Genomic DNA, 24,937 nt, shown 5'->3' on the forward strand with positions numbered 1-24,937 from the left:
TATATAAATATTTTTATAAAATTAATATTTACATATATATCTTTATAAAATATTTGATTTGCATGTATATCTTTTTTTTTTATTTTTTATATATATATCCACATCATCTAACGTCGTTAAAAAGCTAACGGTTTAAAATTTAAATGATTGAAATATCCTAATAAATATATATACAAAAAAAATATAAAAATATATATGTAATTAGTAATTTATGAGAGTATATAAATAAATATTAATTTTGAAAGGATATTTTTAGCTAACGATGTTAGGATGGCCGTTACGTGGAGGATAGTTATGCACAAATAAAGTTTTTTGAGGGTATATATGTAAATATAAAGTTTAAGAGGGTATTTAAGCAAATTTAGATTATTCGGATGATATACATGTAAAAATCTCTCTAAATATTAATTTATAGAAAAATATTAATTTATAAAAAAATATTTTTAGCTAACGGTGTTAGGATGGCCGTTACGTGGAGGGTAGTTATGCAAAAATAAAATTTTTTGAGGGTATATACGTAAATATAAAATTTAAGAGAAAATTTAAGTAAATTTAGATTATTCAGAGGGTATACATGTAAAAATTCTTTAAAAAAATTTTTTTACATGTATATCCTTCTCCGCTTTTTTTTTTTTCAAGAGCAATACAGATAGGGTTGAAATCATAGCGAATAAGGATTAGATATCAACATATCCATATCTATTTTTATTTTCTCTGTCAAATATAAATACGGATACAGATATTATTTAGATATAAAAATTTACATTCATATTTATATTAAATGAATAAAAATATAATTTGGATATTGAAAATATAGATATAATGACGAATATAACTTAAATAATTAAACTTTATGATTATAAAGTTATTATTAAATAGATGATAAATTAAGTTAAAAATATATTTATATAATTATATATTTTTTTAAAAATTAATAAGTGTTATATAAAATTATATAAGATTATATGTAGATTCGAATATTCGGATACGGATTGGATAGTTTTATATCCATATCCATATCCATATCCATTTTTTTTTATGGATATAAATAAAGATATAAATATTAATCAGATCATTATATTTTTATCTATATCTAAATTATTTTGAATACAAAAATAAATTCAGACGAATAATATTCACATCACTTTTATACCTAAATGTAAATGCACTCAAGGGGTTCTGGCATAACCCAGAAAGAAAAGAAAAACAAGCTTTTTTTTTTTTTTTTTTTCCGGATAGGATGGGGCATGCACAATACACAAATATGAATACAATCAACAAGATTTGAAAAAAAAATATCACGTGTTGCGGCCAATCGCCTCGTCGCCCGATCGCCGGGAAGCGTGCACCTGCAAAAAGAAGTCCGCGCTGACCGGAGGCGGCTCCGGCGGGGACCCTCCGACGGTCAAGTCAGAGAGGTGACTGGGCAACAGTGAAATGCAGACAGAGAGCTCTGAGAAGGAGAGGGAGAGGGAGAGAGAGGAGCGAGCCTGCGTATGTGGAAGAGACGGGCGGATCGATCCCTTGCACTGTTGCCTTCCCCGGTATATATAGTGGAGCACGGTATGGCGCCATCATTAATGGCGCGGACAAGTGAGGAACTGTCAACTCACTGTAGGCTGTCAGAGCCGCCGTGAAAATGTCATGTCGCCGTGTAGCCGTCTAATCACCAGGGTTGACCCGGCTCTTGGCGGGACAATGCCCCTAGGTAACTGTGCCGCATGTCCGTGTCAGAGCTGACAACGTCTGGCGGCCGTACGGCGGTTGGTGGAGTCGGCTGACCCAGGGTCGGTGGCCAGCTGAGTGGCGTCGGACTCCTCCGTCGGTCGGCGAGCTTCATGTGGGTCGGCTACCGGACCTCTGGGTTTAGTCGGTCGGGAATGGACCGTGGAATGGCCGCAGTTAGCCGCTGATGGCGTCCGTCGGCCTGTCGCCCGACTTACGATCGGCCAGTCAGAGCCGTCCGTCGGGCCCTCCGATAGTCGGTCGGTTGGTCGGGCCGCCAGCCGGTCGGGCCCTCCGATAGTCGGTCGGTCGGTCGGGCTGCCAGCCGGTCGGGCCCTCCGATAGTCGGTCGGTCGGTCGGGCTGCCAGCCGGTCGGTCCCTCCGAAAGTCGGCCGGTGGGTATCCCCCAACAGTTGCCCCCCTCCACTCCTAAGTCGGGTGGAGAGCTGGCCGATGCCTTCATTCGGGTAGCAAGGCCGGACGACTGGGAGTGGATTTGTCGCATGTGCCGATCCGACCGTACCGCCGGCTGATCCGTCGTCAGACATCTCACGAATCCCAAGTGATCCGAACGTCTAGTCGATGCCGGGAGTCGCGCCGGCGTCAGGTGTCAGACGCCACGTCTTGTCGTTGTCAGCCGTCACGTCGGTGCCAGAGCCGGACGATACGGCGTCAGTCGATCGGACATTCGGCGCCGATCGCGGGTGGAGCGTCCCATCGGGAACGTGGACCGGCGCGGGCGGCCGACTGCGGAGCCAACCCCCGCGCGCCGCGTGTCATGGTGGTTGGCCGGCGTTCGCTCCGGCATTTAATAAGGGCGGTGCGGGCGTCCCGGGACGAAGCGCGCCGAATCCTCGGCCAACCGGCGGGCGCCACGCGTCGTGCATCTGGAGGTCTTCGGTCGGCGCGGAAGGATCGCGGCCGTCGATCGGTCCTATATATATAGGACCTCCCGGACCTCGAGCTACATTTGCCATTTGCTGGGGGAAACTCTGTCCGGGCGATTTCTCGGTCGTCGCGGGCAGAGCTCTTCTCTACCTCCGGAGGGTCCATCGGGTTCGTAGTCCTCCTTCCCCTTCTTGCTTTCTTCTCTTCTTTCTCTTCTTTCGGTCCCTGCACAATGACCAGGAAACCGACTCAGGGAGCTCGGTCGGGGAACCCGACCGACGACACCCGATCGGCTCCGGAAGATGAGGCCTCCTCGCTTTCGGGGCCGAACGTCGATCAGCTTCGGGAGCACTATCGCATCCCGGAGCAGTTTCGGCTCTCCGCCCCAGGGGCCGGCGGTCGGGTCAACAACCCTCCGCCTGGCGACCTGGCGCTGTATGTTGAGGACCTTCGTGCGGGTCTTCGACTTCCGATTCCGGAGTTCGTCCGGAATCTGCTGGATTACTACGGACTCTGTCCGGCGCAACTGGCGCCGAACTCTGTCCGGCTAATCATTTCTTTCGTGCTGTTGTGTCAGCTCTTGCCGACCAACCCTCGCGTTTCCCTCTTCCGGGCCTTCTTTGTGCTCCGACCCCACCCTAAAGCCCGAGGGTGGTGGCTCTTCAATCCCCGGAAGGGTCTTGCCTTCATAACCGGTCTTCCATCGTCCATTCATGGATGGAAGAACCAGTTTTTCTTTGTTTCCTCTTCCTCCTCTTGGGGCTTTCCTTCTCGCTGGGGTGTACCCCGAACTGAGGCCAACGACAACAGTCGGGTCGACGTGGACGACCGGGAGGACTTCCACCGACTCAAAGATATGTCGGTCCCGAAGCAGAGGGAGCTTGTTACCGAGCAAGCTCTCTATGATGCCGGCCTGAGTCTGGTCCCCCGAATAGGTATCGCCCGATCCCCTAGCTTTTCTTTTTGTTCGGCTTTAGGGTAGTTCTGGTCCGGCCTTTGACACTGGTCGGTTTTGTAGGGACACCGCCGAGGATGAGGCCGACCGATGCCGAAATTCGCCAATTTGCTGCCGCGAGGAAGAGGCCAGCGCCGGGGGCAGGCCCTTCGCGCCCTTCCAAGAGACCAGCCCCAGTCCCGCCAACCGTGGAAGCGTCGGCGACCGAGGGGTCGGAGCCGATTATAGCCCTCGCGGCTCCGACCGTCCGAGTCGAGGAGAGGCCGACCGAGGAAGTGGCCGAAGGAGTGTCGGTGGTTTCGCCGCCGCGGGTGGAGCCGGATGTCGTTCGGGAAGCCGAACATCGTCCGGAGGCGTCCGCTGGCGCAACGGGGGGCGCCGGGTCGAACTCCAGCATCCCATCGCTGCCAGCCCCGTCGGTCGGGGCAGCTGATCGGGGGAAAGCCCCGATGGAGCCCTCGGAGGAGGAGAGATCAATGCCCCCCAGCGCATACTACCCTGAGGGTGCGTCGGCCTTGGCCGACCACAACCTTGCGAGGAGGTTGTGCCAGGGGATCCTCCTCCCTACCGACGTTCAGTCGTTGCGGTCTCGGCAAGTGACCGAAATGCTGTCGCGGTTCTACCCGTCGATGGTGGAGGTAAGCTTCGCGTCACCTTTTTCCTTAGAAGAATTTTCGCTTGCCACATAATTCTGACAAAGCTTCTTTCCGTCGGCAGTTGATCTTCACCATGTCTGAGTTGGAGGCCGGATACCGAAGGTTCGGCGACGTTCGGGCAGCCTTCAAGGAAAGGTCGGCAGCGACCGAGGCCGAGAGAGGGAGGCTGGTCGACCAACTGCAGGAGTCGGTCGACCGGGAGGCCAAGTTGACGGACGAGGTCTCCCGGCTTATGGCCGAACTAAAGTCGGCCAAGAAGGAGGCTAAGCACAAAGGTCGGGTCGTGCGTCGTCTTCGACGCGAACGGGACGGTGCCACCTCCGAACTCCAAGGAAAACGCGAGCAACTTCGGGCCAGCCTGGGGAAGCTCGCGGAAACCGAAGAGGATTTGTCCATCGCCCAAATCGACGCCGAAATTGCCAGGGCCGAGGCGGAGTTGGCGAAGGAGGAGCTGGCTCACACTGAGGACGAGGCACGGTCGGCGAGGGAGTCGGCCGATCGTGCGGTTGAGGACTTCCGGGCCTCCGACCGGTACAAGGAGGAGATGCTCGAGTCGGGCTTCGCCTCCTACCGGGTCGGGTTCGAGGATGGTCGGGATGCCGTCCATGCCTTGTACCCGGAGGTGGACGTCAGCCGAGTCGTCCCGCTGTTCGCCGAGGAAGGAGCCGAAGAAGAAGGAACGGAAGAGATGGCCGACCAGCCGTCGGGAGGCGTCATCGTGGTGGAGGAAGCCGTCCCGGAGCAGGTGCCGACCGAAGTTCCTTTATCGACCGAAGCCCATCTCTCGGCAGCCGATCAATCGTTGCTTATGGCCGAGACGCCGATCATCCCTGATCCTCCGTCGGTCGAAGAGATCGATCAGGACGGGTGATCGGCGCTGCCGACCATCTTTATTTTGTCTTTTTTGAAAATACATGTAATCGGGCTTCGGCCCGACTTTGTAATATTTTTTGATCAATGAGTGAAATTGTCTTCTCTTTTGCTTCTTGTTTGCAATGTTTCTTATCGCTGTAATGTCGAACCCTAGTCGCCATCTTAGAGAAGTCGCCAACTCGGGTAAGTCGGCAGGACTTAACCGGCTTGCACAGCCCGAAGTAGCTTGTGTCCCGACTTTAGATCGGTTTCCAAAAATTGTAGTCGCCGTTCGGGTGCATCTGTCAAGTAGGGAGCCGACCGAACCTAGTGAAGGTTCGACGGCCGGACCTCCGTAGATGCACTTAGCCGGTCATCATCCGGCGCAGTGTCGGGGGCATGATAGTAAGTCGGGTTTCGCGTCTTTTGACAGACGGTGGCAGGCCGAGTGTCGTTCAGCCGGTCGTAGGTCGGTCGGCGAGTAGTGGGTGCGACTAAGGTCGCGTCATGTGATAGACGGTGGTAAGCCGAATATCCCTCGACCGGCCGTAGCCTGGTCGGAATGTCGCGGCAACAGCCGCGTGGGCTTTTAGCCTTTCTTCGGTCGGGGCCCGATCGATCAGTCGGCCGATGGATATGCCCGAAAATTCGACCGTAGAAGGAGTATAAACTCCCGTCATCGTAGATGCATCGGTCCGTGTAAGGGGCCGAAGTGTCGTCGGTGCCAGGTCCGCGTCGATGCGTCGGGGCTGAGCGCCGATCAGTAGTCGAAGGGTTAGAACTCCGATTTTTCAAACTGGACTTGTATTCCAACGATTGAATTACAGAATTCACTGGTAATACAGCTTCAAGTTGTCGGCGTTCCAAGTCTGGGGAATGGGCTTCCCCTCAAGGGTCTCCAGCCGGTAGGCCCTCGGCCCGAAGGTGTCAGCAACCTTGTAGGGTCCTTCCCAGTTGGGAGCCAACTTCCCTTGGTCCAAGGGCTTCGACACCTCCGCCTTCCTCAAGACTAGGTCGCCAGGTTTAAAGAGCTTTGGTCTGACCTTGGCGTTGTAGTACCGGGCAACCCTCTGTCGGTAGGAGGCCATTCGAATTTGAGCCTCATCTCGCAGTTCGGGGAGAAGATCTAGGTCGGCTCTCCGGCTTTCGGAGTTGTCCGGCTCGCGGTACTGCTCGACCCTTGAAGATGGCAGGCCAATCTCGAGCGGGATCATGGCTTCTGTCCCGTAGGCCAAACTGAACGGTGACTCTCCGGTTGGGACGCGGGGGGTCGTTCGGTAAGCCCACAGGACGGAGCCTAGCTCGTTGACCCAGAGGCCCTTCGCTTCGTTCAGTCGGGTCTTGAGTCCATGGAGCAGGGTTCGGTTCGTCACCTCAACCTCGCCGTTGGATTGTGGGTGCCCGACTGAAGTTAGTCGATGACGAATGTGGAACCTGGCGTAGAAGTCCTTGAAGTCTTGGTTGTCGAATTGCCGTCCGTTGTCGGTGATGATGGTGTGCGGCAATCCGAACCTGAAGATGATGAACTTTTGGACGAAGTCCTCCATCTTCCGCTCGGTGATCTGCGCCAAGGGCTCGACCTCGACCCACTTCGTGAAGTAGTCGATGGCGACAACGATGAACTTCCTTTGGCCCGATGCCGGTGGGAAGGGGCCGAGAATATCGACTCCCCACTGAGCGAAGGGCCATGGAGCGACAATGGGAGTGATTTGGCTGGCCGGTTGGTGCTGAATATTGGCATACTTCTGACATGGCTCGCACCTTCGGACCAATTCTGCCGCATCCTTCCTCATGGTCGGCCAGTAGTAGCCCTGTCGTAAGACTTTGAAGGCTAAGGACTTGCCCCCCAAGTGATTCCCACAAATTCCCTCGTGAACCTCTCGGAGGGCGTAGTCAGCGTCGGTCGGTCCCAAGCACCTAAGCAGAGGGAGGGAGAACGACCTCTTGTAGAGTCGGCCGTCCATGATCACATATTGCGACGCCGACCATCGAAGTCGCTTGGCCTCCGCGGGATCTTGGGGACTGGTCCCGTCGGACAGGTACCGGACGATCGGGTCCATCCAACTTGGTTCAGACGTTAGCTGCTGCACTTCTTCGACCCGATCGATGCTCGGTTGTTGGAGGTTTTCGACAAACGTCCGACCCAAAGAATCATAGGCCGACGTTGCCAATCTGGAGAGAGCGTCGGCACGGGCGTTCTCCGTCCTGAGGATGTGGGAGATCTCGAAATGCATGAAGCGGGCCACGAGATCCTTTACCTTCTGAAGATACTTGATCATGGTCGGATCTCGCACCTCGAAGTCGCCCTTGACCTGCCCCACGATCAGCTGAGAGTCGGAGAATGCCCGGAGGCTGTCAACGCCCAGTTCCTTCGCCATCCTCAAGCCCGGAGGAGTGCCTCGTATTCGGCTTGATTGTTGGAGGCCTTGAAGTCGAACCGGAGGGCGTATTCGATGACTACCCCATCCGAGTTCGTGAGCAGGAGCCCGGCCCCGCTTCCCTGAGCGTTGGAGGCTCCGTCGATGTGAAGTACCCAGGTGGAGATCGGGTCTGGCTCAGAGACCGAATCTCGTCCCGGGCCTTCAGCTCCCGACCTTCGGTCGGTCGTCGGGCATTCAGCGATGAAGTCGGCCAAGACCTGAGCCTTCAAGGCAGGCCTCGGTCGGTACTGAATGTCGAACTCGCTAAGCTTCATTGCCCACTTAGCGAGTCGTCCGGATGTGTCGGGTCGGCGCAGTACGGCCCTCAGGGGCTGGTTGGTGAGCACCACGATGGCGTGGGCCTGGAAGTATGGTCGGAGCCGCTGCGCGGAGACGGTCAGGGCGAAAATCATCTTTTCCGTCTCCGAGTATCTTGCTTCGGCGCCGTGGAGCACTTTGCTGGTGTAGTAGATGGGCTGATGGGTTCGGCACTCGTTTTCCGAACGAGCACCGAATTGATCGCCTCAGAAGATGTGGCCAAGTAGAGATACAAGGTCTCCCCGACCTGCGGCTTTACGAGCAGCGGCGGGGAAGCTAAGTACCTCTTCAGGTCTTCAAAGGCCTGTTCGCATTCATCCGACCAAGAGAAACCGTTCGCCTGGCGCAGGGTTTTGAAGAACGGGAGGCACCTTTCAGCTGATCGGGAAATGAATCGGCTAAGAGCGACGATTCTCCCGTTCAGTTGTTGGACCTCCTTCTTGGTGTTCGGATGACGCATGTCGAGGATCGCCTTTATCTTCTCAGGGTTGGCCTCGATCCCTCTCTGAGAAACGAGGAATCCGAGGAACTTCCCCGAGGTCACCCCGAAGGCGCATTTGGTCGGATTGAGCTTCATTCGGTGTCGTCGAAGGGTGCGGAAGGTCTCCTCGAGATCCTGAACATGGTCCGGGATCTGCGTGCTCTTTACCAGCATGTCGTCCACGTACACCTCCATGTTACGCCCGATCTGGTCTTTGAAGACCTTGTTGACGAGTCGCTGGTAGGTGGCGCCGGCATTCTTCAATCCAAAGGGCATCACCCGATAACAGTAGAGGCCCTTGGGGGTCACGAACGCGGTGTGCTCCTCGTCTTCAGGCGCCATCCGGATCTGATTGTACCCGGCGAAGGCGTCCATGAAGCTGAGCAGTCGAAATCCGGACGTCGCATCCACCAGCTGGTCGATCTTCGGGAGTGGAAAGCTATCCTTCGGGCACGCTCGGTTGAGGTCGGTGTAGTCGATGCAGATCCTCCACTTCCCGTTGGCTTTCTTGACCATGACGACATTGGCGAGCCAATCGGGATACGTGGATTCCCGAATGAAGCCCGCCTCGAGCAGCTTGTCCACTTCCTCGTCGATGGCCTTCTGCCTTTCTGGGGCGAAGGACCTTTTCTTCTGCCTCACCGGTTTCATCGTCGGGTCGATGTTGAGTCGGTGAGTCATTGTTTCCGGAGGGATGCCCGACATATCTGCTGCCGACCATGCGAATATGTCGGCGTTGGCCGTCAGCAGCTCCGCAGTCGGTGGCGTTCGGCGTCGGGCAATTGAGACCCGATCCAAACTTTTCTGTCGGGATTTTCTCCTACCGGGATCGCCTCGAGCTGCTCGGCCGGCGAACCCCGCTCTTCCTCCTCCCGTTGATCCAGTTTGTCAATTGTCAGGGGATCCTTTGTCTCGTCGCTTTGGGCGGAGATTTGAAAGCATCGTCGGGCGAGCTGTTGATCTCCGCGCATCTCCCCGACTCCATTTTTGGTCGGGAATCGAACAAGGAGATGGTACGTCGAGACGATCGCCCTGAGGGCGTTCAGTCCGGGTCGCCCGAGTATGGCATTGTAGGCCGAAGGAACTTGGACGACCGCGAAGATGAGGGAGACTGTGCTTTGCCGTGGTTCGGTACCGACCGTCACGGGCAGGGTGATTTCTCCTTCTGTCGTGACGGTGTCTCCGGCAAAGCCAATCAGGGGCGTGGAGACCCTACTAAGTCGATCCGTCGGTAGTCGCATTCGGGAGAAGGTCGAGTAAAACAAAATATTTGTCGAACTTCCATTATCAACAAAAATTCGTTTTACATCGTAATTGGCTATTGTCGCCGACACAACAACAGCGTCGTCGTGGGGAGTCTGGATGCCCCGAACGTCGTCTTCCGCGAAGGTGATTACGTCGTTCGGTCGTGGCTTTTTCGTCGGCTCCCCCCTGTAGACGTCCCCGATCCCAGCCGCTTGGAAATCATGTTGATGACTCCAGCCGTCGGCTGGTTAGTCGGTGCCTCTTCAGTCGGCTGGGGGCGTCGATCGGCAGTCGGTCGGGTCGGCTGACCCTTTCGAAACTTGCCGAGATACCCTCGGCGGATGAGATTTTCGATCTCATCCTTCAACTGGATGCATCGCTCGGTGTCGTGGCCGTGGCTCCGATGGAACCGGCAGTACTTCCGATGGTCGAGGCCCTTTGCCTTCAGAGGCGGAGGCCGTCGCAGGTATTCCTCCCCTTCGATCTCCATCAAGATCTGCGCACGGGGAGCGGAGAGAGGAGTGTAGGAGTCATACCTGGGACGCACCGACCTCGGAGTCTGTCGGCGGGGTGATTTTTGGATCTGTCGGGGTGGAGAAAGCCGACTATCGGCCGGGGCCTGCTTGGTTCGGCGGGCTCCCGACCTTTTCTTCGCTTCTCCTTCGGACCCCTGGGCTCGACCAGGCGTCGATCGGACGCTCCTTCGTCCGCGCGCATATACTTGTATGCGCGCTCCAGTAGCTCGGCGTATGTTCGGGGGAGGGTCTTGTCCAGAGAATAAGTAAATCGGGACGACCTCAGGCCCCTCTTCATGGCTGAAACCGCCATGTCTTCGTTGAGGTCCCGGACCTCGAGCGTGGCCGCGTTGAATCGCGCCACGAAGTGTCGGAGCGTCTCGTTTTCCCCCTGCTTGAGGGAGAAAAGGCTATCCGACGTTCGCGGCGGCTTTCGGCTGGTGCTGAAATGGGCCACGAACGAGTGCTCGAGCTGCGCGAAGGAATGGATACTGCCCGATCGAAGACCGGAGTACCAAGCCCTGGCAGCCTTGCGAAGTGTGGCGGGGAAGCCGATGCAAAAAGAGCGTCGGTTGCCCCTTGAATTGTCATGAGAGCTTTATAGCTCTCGAGGTGGTCGACTGGGTCGGTGGAGCCGTCGTATGGCTCCACGTTCGGCATTTTGAACCGACTGGGGATCGGCTCATCGAGGATCAGTCGAGAGAGAGGCTGGGCGGTCTGGAAGTCGACGTCGTTTGAAGACTTCTGGCCGTCCATCTGCAGTTGGGCGAGTCGGCGGTCGATCTCCTCGAACCGTCGCTCGTAGTCGTCCGCTCGTCGATGCTGGGAGACCCCAGGAGTGGAGCCTCCGGAAGACTCTGAAGGAGAGGCCGACGGTGTGCGCGGCCGCTTTTCCTTCCTCGCCCGTTCCAACGGGGAAGGAGAGGGCCGCTGGGACCGTCGGTCGTCGCGCCGAGGTCGACCCTCCTCCTCTCCGTGGGAGCGCTGTTGGGAGCGCTCGCCTGGAGGCGGCAGGGGTCGGCGCGACCGTCGGCGGCTGCTCCTGGAAGGCATAGGTCGGGCCGCCGGTTGTTGCTGGAGGCTTTTGACTGCGTCGGTCAGTACGGTCATCTGCCGTACAATGGCCGCAATCTGGCCTCCGTAGTCACTGCAGGGCGCGGAGAGCTAGGCTCCGCCGCCGGTGGTGGTGGAGAGGCTCTTCCCGGCGGGAAGAACGCCTTGCCGACCCAGTGATTCTCGATCGTTGAGCTCTTGTCTTTGTCATGCTGTCCCCTACCTGGCGCGCCAATCTGTTGCGGCCAATCGCCTCGTCGCCCGATCGCCGGGAAGCGTGCACCTGCAAAAAGAAGTCCGCACTGACCGGAGGCGGCTCCGGCGGGGACCCTCCGACGGTCAAGTCAGAGAGGTGACTGGGCAACAGTGAAATGCAGACAGAGAGCTCTGAGAAGGAGAGGGAGAGGGAGAGAGAGGAGCGAGCCTGCGTATGTGGAAGAGACGGGCGGATCGATCCCTTGCACTGTTGCCTTCCCCGGTATATATAGTGGAGCACGGTATGGCGCCATCATTAATGGCGCGGACAAGTGAGGAACTGTCAACTCACTGTAGGCTGTCAGAGCCGCCGTGAAAATGTCATGTCGCCGTGTAGCCGTCTAATCACCAGGGTTGACCCGGCTCTGGCGGGACAATGCCCCTAGGTAACTGTGCCGCATGTCCGTGTCAGAGCTGACAACGTCTGGCGGCCGTACGGCGGTTGGTGGAGTCGGCCGACCCAGGGTCGGTGGCCAGCTGAGTGGCGTCGGACTCCTCCGTCGGTCGGCGAGCTTCATGTGGGTCGGCTACCGGACCTCTGGGTTTAGTCGGTCGGGAATGGACCGTGGAATGGCCGCAGTTAGCCGCTGATGGCGTCCGTCGGCCTGTCGCCCGACTTACGATCGGCCAGTCAGAGCCGTCCGTCGGGCCTCGATAGTCGGTCGGGCGCCAGCGGTCGGGCCCTCCGATAGTCGGTCGGTCGGTCGGGCCGCCAGCCGGTCGGGCCCTCCGATAGTCGGTCGGTCGGTCCCCGATAGTCGGTCGGTGGGTATCCCCCAACAGTGGAATTATGGATAGACTATTCCATTTCTAGAGCCAGTTCAATCATGTGAAAAAAAAAATGTAAAGCCGGTTTAAATGTTCAGTTCTGTTTCCAATATATGTGGGATCTTGAAATCATGTTAATTTCTACAGTGACCCTGGATCTCCACTCACCCTTTGCAATGGTGGCTTACTTTGATAAATATGGATTTAGATGTTTCTCGCGCTACCATCTCTCATTATATTGATGCCTCTTGAAATTGGAATACGAAAAAGTTGACTAATTTATTCTCCACTGAGTTGGTGCATCAGATTCGAGGAATCCCTCTTCCTTGCTCATAAGGTGATAATATTTTAGTCTGAGGTTCTTCCAAGCTTCCTCATGTATCGCTTAAAGATATATCTTCTTCTTCTTCTTAAATGCATGTGCATGAATATACTCATTTGTTTAATCTAATTTAAAAACTTTCCATGCAGCCTCGTGTATGATACTTTTGGTGGCAATTAATTTGGGGCCGCTTGCCTACTAAGCAATATCTTGCTCACTACAACATCATTCCTGCTCATCATCATTTTTTGTGATCTGTGTCCGAATGTTATAGAAGATTGTGAGCACATATTTATAAATTGTTCTTTTGCTTATCAAGTCTGGTCTTATATTAATCAAATGAAGCAAATACCATGCTTATTTCATTCTTTGATTGATTTATTCGATTACATGACCAATAAGGATAATTCTTTTGAGAATAAAAAATTTGTTGCTTGTACCACTTGGCTTATCTGGCATGAGAGAAACAACCGTATATTTGAACATACTTTGTTGAATGATTTTGAAAGGCACCCGTCCAAGTACTAGGGTAGTCTTAATTTTCATTCTGCTCTATAGAGTGGATCTAGTAGTGTCTCTTAGCTACCCGCTCCCTATGGGTATATTAAAATTAACTTTGATGGTTCTCTTCATTCTAATAAGGTTTGCTGCTTACGTGATTAGAGATCATTCAGCTCAATTTTTACAAGCATGAGGAAAAAAATTATAAAATGTCACCGTCTTTTTTGCTGAGATGATTGCTGTTTGACCAGGTATGTGTGCTGCTATAACTCAATTTCACGCTGCTCATATAGTTTTGGAAGATGACTCTATCACTATTATACATTGGAGTCAAAATTTTTCAAAACCCAAAATATCATCATTTTTATTTTCTGCAGGATATTTGGAATTGGAGGGCAACCCGTTGAAGATTTCATAATGCAGCATATCTATCGAGAGGGGAACGTGGTAGCATACTACTTAGCCAACAAGGCTAGGGATGCTGATTTTCGGTGAAATAATATAAATGACGTAGATCCAAGCGGTTTAAACTCTTCAAGCGGTTTAAACCTTCTTCAAGCGGATAGCTGTGGAGCTGTCTTCCCAAGGAAGCATTAAGTATCACATAGGCTTACTACTCAGCAGGAACCAATCCAATGGGGACTATTGCTAAATTGAGCCCATAATAATACTGTCCATAAAATGCATCCAATATGTATGAGCTGCCGTATGACAAGGCACTGGCTGCATTTCTTTTTGATAGCCGAAAGAGACAAGCGATAAATTTCTCAGGTTTAAACCATTTTCCTAATGTTCATTCGGAGGCACACTCCCATCGTAAATGCAAACACTAATCATGACACTAGCTGGCGACCACTCTATGTCAGTATCCTATACCATTCTTGAGTATTTTATGCTGGGAATGCCAAGAAAACCAAGTTTTTAGGCATTACATGCGTTTTATTGATCAATTATAATGCTAAGCCCAACGCCTGACTTTTTTTACTAGAAGAAAAATGTCATTGCACTCAACTAGGTGAACCTAGATAGGATGGAATCTATTGCCATGAATCTCCGATGAGATGGTCGGCCATAGGCCAAAGTGTTGTGCCTGATTGTTGGATGGTAGGAAACCTGCAAAATAAAGTCTGATCATTGAAAGTTATCCGACGAAAGACCCTTTGATGTTTAAGCCAGCCAGAGAAAAGGAACAGTAAAAAGAATCAAAGTGCGAGAGCTAAGAATTTAGCTCAAAAAATTTTATCTGATCTCTCAGTTTACCACTTTATATAGGGTAAAGAGTATCATTACCATGTAACTTCTGCGCCCTAAAATTTGAGAGTTGGCATTATTGCCCTTAATGGGTGGTTCCTCCTTAGCTATCATTAAAATCAAGTAATGGATGATCAATTGGAAGTTGTTATGCCCCACGATCCCTCGAATGTGGATGATCAATTTTCACGTTGGGTAACTGTCATTCGACCTCTATTTTCTCAGAGTCGAGATAGTCGAAAAAAATTCGAGTAAGTATTTAGCTGAATGTTGGCAGTATATCGGGCTTAGTTGGCTTAAACCTGACTTAATCTTAATTGATCAAATCAGACTTAGTCTTAATCGGTCATCGTCGATTGAATTTTGAGTTAGATCGTCGGTTGGGAACAAAATCAGTATGGTCTTTTTAATCAACTGCATGTTAATCGTGGAGAGATGAGAATTACACTTAGTTGATTGAGCGATGAGGATTTACCCAACATTTGCCTCTCAATTTTCGAGTTCGATGTTGTAGCGTAAACAGACGAGAAGAGTTAATTGGTGCTTCAATCCAAGTTGTTTCCTTCAATGAATTTCATTTATTATTATCTCAAAAAATGACATCCAACCATTTTGTCGTTTCGTGAAGCGGACAGACATTTTATTATTTTGCAAAATGTGCGGTGGCTTTGTCGTCTCACAAGACATGTAGCAATTAATGCTATGGATCGCCCAAAGCAGGCTTCCATAATAATTATGGAAGACCGGGCGATAGAGTAATAAGTTTTGAGCGGTCCAAGTTAGCACATGTCAGTCGATTACTTGCTTAATCGGTCTTCATGCGGATTTGATTAACTTGGTAGGATCAAAGCGACAATGCATTGAAAAATCGATGAATAATCAGCTGAGATTGCAGTCATGTGTTAGAATCTTTGATAATGGTAGAATTTTTTATGTTGATGGCAGTCGTCAGGCATGTCTATAAATAAGGGATCTTGTTTCTTTGAGACCTTCTGATTTTAGGATTTTTGTCACTAGTTCCATTTTTTTTGCATTGGTCTTCCCTGTTTCAGCCTTAGCTGTGTGTAGGATTCATTCTCTTTGGAGTGCTTTAAGCTTCATCATTGTCGACTTCTTCATCATCGTCGATGTATTGCTGAGGTCAATTCTTTCTTCCATTTCTTTCTTTTTCAATTTCTTAAGATTTCTCTTAGGAGGTTTTAGGAATATCTTCATCCAGAAGGGGGTTTGGAAATGAAAATATTGTGAAAGATCGAGGTTCTTGAACTCTAACTATCCAGAGGGAGACCAAGGATGTTCCTCAGAATGCTACCGAGGATGTTACTTCTTCTCGACAGGATCATCCTGGTTCTCATGAGTTGGATAATTAGCCAACTATCGAGAATCTTTCTGAGCCTCTTTACGAGATGTTTGAATTATTTGAGGCCGACGTTCAATGGCTGAGGGATCATTATCGAATTTCTAGTCGGTATAGATTGTTGACATCCGATGAAGATGGTCGGATTGTTTATCATTTAGATGGCTACATCACCATCTATGAGGAGTTCCTTTGATCGGGGCTCCAATGTCCTTTGCATCCATTCTTCGTCAATGTTTTTGATTTATACGATATAGTTTCCCACCCAACTTGCTCCTAATTCCATCCGAATCCTTTCTTCTTTTGTCGTTCTTTGCCATCTTCTTCGCTTTGAGCTGCGAATTTCTTTTTTTTGGCTCTTTTCATGCTGAAGAAACATCTTTAGAAAAGAGAATGGTGGTTCTTCAGCTCCTACTATCATCATCAATTTATTATCGGACTTTCTTCTTCTATTTATGGATAGAAGAACAAGTTTTTCTATGTCGCTGCCAACCATCCATGGGATTTTAATTGGATCTAGACTACTCCCAATCTCTCCTCAAATAAGAACAAAGTAGTCCTTAAAGAAGATCAGGAGCCGTACGAGTTACTGCTCAGCATCAGAGTTCCTACTCAACGGGAACTTCTAGATGAGCGGTCGCTGTATGATGCTAGGATAAGCTCGGTCAACTCTTTAGGTATACTTCCTCTTGGTTTGGAATTTTTGAGTCTTTCAGTTGGTTTACTTTTCAACTGGAGATTAACTTTTTTTGTTGGCTTGTAGGTATGAAGATTTTGATGGAATCCATCCATCGTGCTGTCGGAGAGAGGTCAGGTTTTGGTCGTGATGGACCTTCTTGGGGACCAACAAAGAAACCTCGAGAAGGATATTTTTTGTAGGTCTCAAGAAGCACACAACCACCGTCGCCACTCCGAACATCTTTGCTAGAGCAGACATCACTTCCACCATTAGTGCTAGTAGTTTTTGTGAACAGGATGATGACATCGTCGTCATTGTCGAAGCCCCGACTAGGCCTACTAGCGTACTTCAAGCCCCATCGATGCAGGGTGATTCGGATGTCAGTCGGGTCATGGTGCTTGAGGACGTCGATCGAGGAAAGGCCCCAATGCCCCCACATTCATAGCTGAGCTTGGCCCTTGGCCCTTTGAACTCTTCGGAAGAGGCATATATTACACTAAGAATGCGCATCAAAGCTATTGATATGGCACTTCGAGATCATCGACTCACCAAAAAGTTAATGAAGATGGTGATGCTCTCTACCAATTGGAAGAAAGAAAGGCCCGTCCAATGGAGAAAATCATACACTAGAAGAAAACAGTATTTTTACGATTGATTTTTTGATCGAATATTTTGATCAAATTTGCGATCGATCTTGCGATCAATTCTTGGACAAATATTAATATAACGATCGATTTAAAATCGATTGCCAAAATTCATGTCAGAAGGCATGCCAAGACTTTGCGATTGATTTTATAATTGATTTATTGAATATAAAAATAAATTTATAAAAAAATATTTTTTTTTATATTTTTACAATCAAAAAATTGGTTGCAAAGTATTTCAATTATTTATTTTTATTTTCAAAAAAAAATTACAACTAATTTTTTGATTGCAAAAAAGATGCAATATGTTGCGATCGAAAAATTGATTGCAAAATTTTTAATTTTTTAAATTATAAAAAAAATTTGCAATCGATTTTTTGATTACAAACATTTTAACAATTTACAATCGATAAATCGATCATAAAAATTTTTAATTATTTTTAAATTTAAATATATTTATGATCAATTTTTTAGTTATAAAATATAAAAAAATTATGATCAAAAAATTGATCGTAAAATTTTTGAATTATATTTTTAATCTATAAAAATTTCATGATCGATTTTTTAGTTGTAAAATTTTTTTTAAAAGTTTGCAAAAGATAAATCAGTTACAAAATATTTTAATTATTTTTTAATTTAAATATATTTATGAATAATTTTTTGGTTGTAAAATATTAAAAAATTTATGACCAAAAAATCGATTGTAAAATTTTTTGAATTATTTTTTAGTCTATAAATAAGTTTGCGATCGATTTTTTGATTGTAAAATATTAAACAATTTAGGATCAAAAAATTGATCTTAAAATTTTTGAGTTATTTTTTTAATCTATAAATAAGTTTGTGAGCAATTTTTCAGTCGTAATTTTTTTTAATATTTTACAACCAAAAAATCAATCATAAATTTAAATTTGAAAAAAATTAATTGATGCCTTTTATTTATTCTAAATGAAATCAAATATTTAAAAATTAAAAAAATAATTTTAAATTATATTATATTTAGAGACTGATTTAGCAATCGATTTATCCTTTTATAACTGACTCTTCCTTCTCCTTCCAATCCTAACCACACCCAAACCCTCTCTTCTCCTCGCCCCCTCCCAGGCCCATCCATGATGGCCCCCTCTCCTCACTGGTGACTGCATTCCCCCCTCCCCTCCTCCCTCCTGCATTGACTCCCTCTGGAACCTTCTCGATCAAGCCCTCCAAAGCTCCTCCCCTTCTCCTTTCATCGAACCTCCTCCCCTTCTCCTTGCCACCACTTGCCGTCGATCTCCACTGTCACTATGCTCCCCATTGTCACCAACGTCAGCCTTCACCGATCTCCCTTAGGTAATCAAGAATCTATCTTTCTTTTATTTTTATTATTTTTTATGTTTTCGCCTAATTTTTCCCATACTTTTCTTTAATTTTTCCTTTGCATTTTCTATACTCAGGAGTCTCGATCAGGTGGGCAGCTCAAGATTTTTTTTTTATTTCTCGCAATGACAGAGGCATCAGAGAGGATGCCATTGTGGGTTCTGAACTCTCCCTATACCTTCATGGATTTTTTTTTATTTATTGCAATGATGGAGGCATCGGAGAGGATGCCGTTGTGGGTTCTGAACTCTCCCTCTACCTCTACAAAAAATGCCAACCACCGGCACTCCCGATACTAAAAAATAAAAATAAAAAATAATATAATATAAAAAAGTATAAAATAAAAATAAAAAATATAAAATAAAAATTAGAGATTGATTTTGCAATTGATTTTATTTTAATAATTTTTAATGAATTTAGCGATCGATTTTGCAATTGATTTTAAAATTTAAAATATTATAAAAAATAAATTATGACTGATTTTATGATCGATTGTTTAAATAAAAAATATTTTAAAAACTTAGCAACCAATTATTTCGATCGATAAATCATTGCAAGATAATTAATAATTTTTTATTTTCGATCGCTAAATCAATCATAAATTTTAATTAATTCTTTTACATTCGATCATAAAATCAGTCGCAAAATGTTTGTCATCAGAGTTTTTGCAACCAATTTGAGTCAGTCACAAAATTGATCGCAAAATAAATTAGCAACCAATTTTTGTTATTTAGCAATCAATTTTATGGTTGCTAAAATCCTATTTTCTTGTAGTGATATCAGGCTCTTATGCGTCATTAGTGTCGATAAGCCTGGATGTCCATTTTCTTGACATTCAATTATCAATTCATTTTTCGAACTGTTGACTTAATGGATTTTTCTCTCTTGTAGTTGGCACATGATGTTACTATTTTGTTTGAGGGATTGATTGATTTCAGACGGATCAACCACCAACTGGAGGATAAGGCTCAAACAGTCAATACTCGAGCTGAAGTAGCTGAGGAACTTCTCCATGCTGCCAAGGGGGGAGAAGAAATATCAAGATAAGATTGTCTTGTTGGAGGCCGAATTAGCTCCTTCTTGGAATAAGGCTGTTGACTTGAAGTCCCAGTTGGGGAAGAAAGAGGAGGAATTGAAGGAGCTAAAGAGGTAGAAAGCCGACTTTGAGAAAGAGAGAGTCGGCAAAAGCCGCCCTCAATGAGGAGAGAGACAAAAGGAGGAACGCCAAGAAGGCCACCCAGGATGTAGAGCAGAAGATGTGGTGAAAATTCGGGCTCAAGAGATTGCTTCTGAGGCATTGGCCAAGTTTCGAGCATCCCAAGAATTCGAGGATAAAATTGCTGAAGGGTGGATCATCACTTATCGAATTGGCTTTGAAGATTGCAAAAGGGTTCTTAGTCATCTTCAATTTAAACTGGACCTGAGCGGATCACGGCCAGATGAGGCTCTTGGTGAGGAAAAGGAAAACAAAGTCCCTGAGAGCAATAAGGAAGCAAGCGACCTAGAAGAACATCCTTGAGCTCTTTGTTTCTCTTTTTGGTTTTTTTTTTTTATCATGTACAAACTTCTTCGAAATGAAATGGACTTCCTTTCAAGTTTCTTTTGTATAATGCCTTTTTTGGTGCTTTGGATGAGTAGTCAGCAATCATGGAATACAATCCCACCAAATGTCTGAGTATGATAGTCGGCAGAGAGATGTAGGAAGCAATGAATAAGATTAATTTAGCAAAAGTTTTCCAAGTCAACTTGTCAGATACTGTAGAATGTCCACTCGAATAAGTTATCAAAACATATTCGATGAGAGAGTTTCTCAAATTTGTCTTGGATCATTTGATCCTTAGTTAATCGATCATAAGCCGACTAACTATGTTTCGGATATTTCAATCCTCAAGTTAGCTAATCGGGTACTAGCTGACTAACCCTTTCATTCATTTGTTAATCGGGTGTTAGCCAAATAATTTTCACCGGATATCAACCAATGATGTAATTATATGGTCGGGTGTCAGTCGACCATGTTATTCAATAAATTGCCAAATAGATGAATTTGTTGGCACAGTGTTGTAGCAAAGAAGTCTTTGATATATTTAAATCAAATAACTTACTGGTAGTACATACATAGATTCTTAATATTTCAAGTCTAAAAAAACTTTCGTACCATCCAAGTTTACGATTTTGTATTCCCATGATCGAAGTACTCCAAAAATTTTATAGGGACCTTCCCAGTTTGGGGACAGTTTTTTTTTGCTCAGTCGGTTTGGAGACTTCAGCTCTTCTGAGGATAAGATTTTCTATTTGAAAAATTTTAGACTTGATCCGAGAGTTGTAATATTAGATGATGTGTTGTTTATATGATGCCATCCTCAGCTGAACTTGTCTCTGAGTTTCATCGAGCAAGTCCAAATCGGCACGTCGCTTATTTGAATTGGTTGGCTTGTCATATTATTCCATCCAAGTTGATGGTAGATCGATTTTCATCGGGATCATGGCTCAATTCTAAATGCTAAGTTGAAAGGAGTTTCTCTGATCAGGATCCAAGGAGTAATTTGGTAAGATCAAAGTATGCTATAGAGTTCGTCAACCCATTGACTTTTGATTGACCCAATCTCATCTTTAGGCCTTGTAATATTATTTTATTGGTCACCTTGGCTTCTCCATTAGATTACGGATGTTCGATCGATGTAAGTTTGTAAATGATCTGATACTTTGCATAAAATTCTTCAAAATTGGTATTGTTAAAATGTTGACTATTATCTGTGATGATTATTCAAGATAGACCAAATCAGCAAATAACCAATTTTTATAGAAAATCTATAATCTTCCTCTCTGTTATTATGCCAAAAGCTCAACTTCCACCCACTTAGTAAAGTAGTCGATGGCGATGATAATGAATTTTCTTCGTCCATTGGTAGGTGGAAAAGGGTCGAGTATATCGACTCTCCACTAGTCAAATAGCCAAGGTGCCAAAATAGACGTGAGATGGCTTGTTGGAAGTCTCTGAATGTTAGTAAAACTTTGACAATGGTCATACTTTTGTACTAAGTCGGCAGCATTCTTTTGCATAGTCAGCTAGTAATATTCTTGTCGGAGTATTTTATAAGACGATGATCTGCCACCTAAGTGATTGTCACAAATACCCTCGTGAACTTCTCTGAGGGTATAATCAGCTTCAGAAGGATGAAGATATTTGAGCAGAGGCAAAGATATCGATTTTTTGTAAAGTTGATCATCAATTAGTACATATTGAGTTGCTAATCATCATATCCAGTGTGCTTCTACATGATTAGTTGGTAAAGTTTCGTTGGTTAAGTACTCGATGAATGGATCGATCTAATTCGGTTCATGATCGATTTGGACTTGATGAATTTTTTTCAATCAATACTCGGATTGTCGAGATGCTCAATAAAAATTTTTTCAGGTTGCTGCAATTGAAGATTGCGAGTCAGGATAGAGAATCTGTACGGACATTCTCTAAGCGAAGAATGTAAAAAATCTTGAAGTAGTCAAGATTCTCTTGGAGAGATCGAAGCTTTTGAAGATACTTTGCCAGTGTTGGATCTCGGGCTTCATATTCTCCTCGAGATTATTCGACCATCAGTTACGAGTCGGTGAAGACTTTTAGTCATTTCATACTGAGGTCCATAGCTACTTTTAGCTTGACTATCAAGGCTTCATATTCGGTCTGATTGTTCGAGGCTTTGAAAGCGAATCGAAGAGCGTACTCGGTGACCATTCCATCATTGTTGGTTAAAATGAGATCCACTCCACAGCCTTATGCATTTGAGTTTCCATCCACATATAAAATTCATGGTAGTTTTGAAGTTTTATCATCGGATTGTTCCTCAATTTCGTCATCGATTGTCATGGTGCACTCACAATGAAGTTGGCTAATATTTGAGCCTTTATCAAGGATCGAGGAATGTAAGAAAGATCGAACTCATCGAGTTCGATCATCCATTTTGCCATTCTTCCTGAAGTGTTTGGTCGCTGCAGCAGAGTCCTCAAAGGAAGGTCGGTTAAGACTGTTATTGAATGAGCCTAAAAATATAGTTGTGATAATCGTAAATATGACCTTTTCGATCCGAGAATATCTTATCTCCACTCCAGGTAAAATCTGACTAATGTGGTAGATAGGTTTGTACACTTTATCGTGTTTTCGGATCAAGACCGAACTTACAGCTTCAAAAGATGTGGCCTAATACATAAGCTTAAATATAGCTTCAAGTCTTTGAAAGCTTTTTGACATTCTTCTATACAAGTAAAGTCTTTCATTTGCCTGAGAGTTTTGAAGAATGGAAGGCATTGCTCTGCCGACTTAGAAATGAATTGGCTGAGAGATGCAATGCACCCGATCAATTTTTGGATGTCTCACCTAGAAGTTGGGGGCTTCATATCCAAAATTATCTTAATTTTCACAAAATTAGCTTCAATACCCCACCTTGTCATCGTGAATCCAAAGAATTTTTCAGAAGTTATTCCGAATGCACACTTAGTCGGATTTAACTTCATTTGGTGCCTTCTCAGGACATCGAAAGCTTCCCTCAAATCGTCGATATGAATAGATGCTTTGTCATTTTTTATAAGTATGTCGTCGATATATACTTCCATATTACAGTTGATTTGATTTTTAAAGATTTTGTTGACCAATTGTTGATATGTCGCTCCAGTATTTTTGAGGTTGAAGGACATGACTTTGTAGTAATACAGATCCTTCTCGATGATAAACGCCGTCTTCTTCTCATCTTCAGGAGCCATCCAGATTTGATGATATCTAAAAAAAGATATCTATAAAACTCAAAGTTGATGATCCGAAGTAGCATCAACTAACTAGTCAATTTTGAATAGTGAAAAGTTATCCTTCAGACAAGCTTTGTTCAGATCGATGTAATCAATGCATATTCTTCATTTGCCATTAGCTTTTTTGACCATCATGATGTTTGCGAGCCAATGTGAGTAGGTCACTTCTTGGATGAAGTCGGTAGCCAGTAACTTGTCAACTTCTTTATCGATGGCCATTTATCGTTCAGGGGCAAAATTTTTTTTCTTCTATCGCACCAGCCTACACTTGGCATTAATATTTAATCAATGAACAATTACATCTGAGGGAATACCTGGCATGTTGAAAGCCGGCCTGGCAAAAATATCAGCATTGTCTCATAGGAAAGTCATTAATTTTTTTTGAAGATCGTTGCTCAATAAGGATCCAACTTGGATGGTCTTAGTTGGGTCCTCCTCCTTAAGGGGTATCGAGATGAGCCATTCAGTGGGTTCTCTCCGACTTTCTTCTTCTCCCTGGTCTAATCTATCGATGGAAAGAGCTTCCATGGGTTTTTTTTTCTTGATCATGATTAAGTAACATTTGGGCTAGCTATTGATTCTCTCGCATTTCGTCAGTTTCATTCCTTGTTGCAAAGTGTACGAGTAGATGGTATATTAAAACCACAGTCCGAAGTATATTCAATCTAGATCATCCCAATATAATGTTGTAGGTCGAAAGAACTCAGACTACAAAAAGTTAAGCCGCATAGTAAACTGTCGAGGTTGTTGTCTGACAGTAACAGAGAGTTCTATTTCTTCCTCCACTTTAATCAAAGTCATCCATAAATTTGACTAAGGGCATATTGATTGGTTTTAATCGATTAGTAAAAAGTTGCATTGGGAAGAAAGCATCATAAAAAAATATATCAGCAAAGCTTTTATTATCAACTAAATATTATTTTACATCATAGTTGGCTATTCTCATGAAAACAATAACAACATCATTATGAAGAGTTTGAACTCCTTGCAAGTCTTTCTCAGAGAAAATGATGGCATCATCTCTCCTAACATTTTGATGAACTTTTTGAGCCTTCAGAAATCATGTTGATCACGCCCGCTGTCGGCTGAGCATGAGTTTCTTCCTCAGGACATGATTGATGTTAAGGATCAGCGGGTAGTTATGCAGGACGATCCTGTAGGTACTTTTCGAGATAACCCCACCTAATCAAAACTTCTATCTTATCTTTCAGCTGGGTACACTGTTCGATGTCATGATCTCAATAGAACCGACAGTATCATTTTTTGTTATGAGATGTTGAAGACATCTTCATTGGTTGGGGCCATCGGAGGTAGCTTTCCCCTTCTACCTCCATGAGAAATCTACGCATGTGGAGCAATAGGGGGGGTGTAAGAGTCGTATCGATAGCCGAAGTTCCTCGACTTCGGACTTGACCAGCGAGGTGGAGCCTTTTTATCAACTCGGGCTTTGCTGGGCCCTGTCGATGTTCCATCCTTCTTCATCTTTTTCTGACCTTTGTCTTTAGATTGACATTGATTAGTTATACTTCTTCGATATGAATATACTTCTGCATGTGCTTGAGGAGTTCAGCATATGTTTGAAGAAGTGTCTTATTTAGAAAAATAAGTAAATCTGAAACTACGTACCCCCTCTTCATAGCCGAAATGGCCCATAGACTAATTGAGGTCACAGACCTCCAACATGGTGGCATTAAAATGTGCCAACATAATCTTTCAATGATTCTCTATCTTGTTTGTTTGATGAAAAAAAGACTGTTAATATTCGTGGCATCCTTCTGTTGATGCTGAAGTGGATCATGAAAAGTTGCTCAAACTGCTCGAAAGATCGGATACTTTTCGATTAAAGTCTAGAATATCAGACTCGAGTAGTTTTTTTAAGAGTAACTGGGAAGACAATGCAA

Source organism: Elaeis guineensis, chromosome 5 (genome assembly GCF_000442705.2).
Source record: "Elaeis guineensis isolate ETL-2024a chromosome 5, EG11, whole genome shotgun sequence".
Lineage (NCBI taxonomy): Eukaryota > Viridiplantae > Streptophyta > Magnoliopsida > Arecales > Arecaceae > Elaeis > Elaeis guineensis.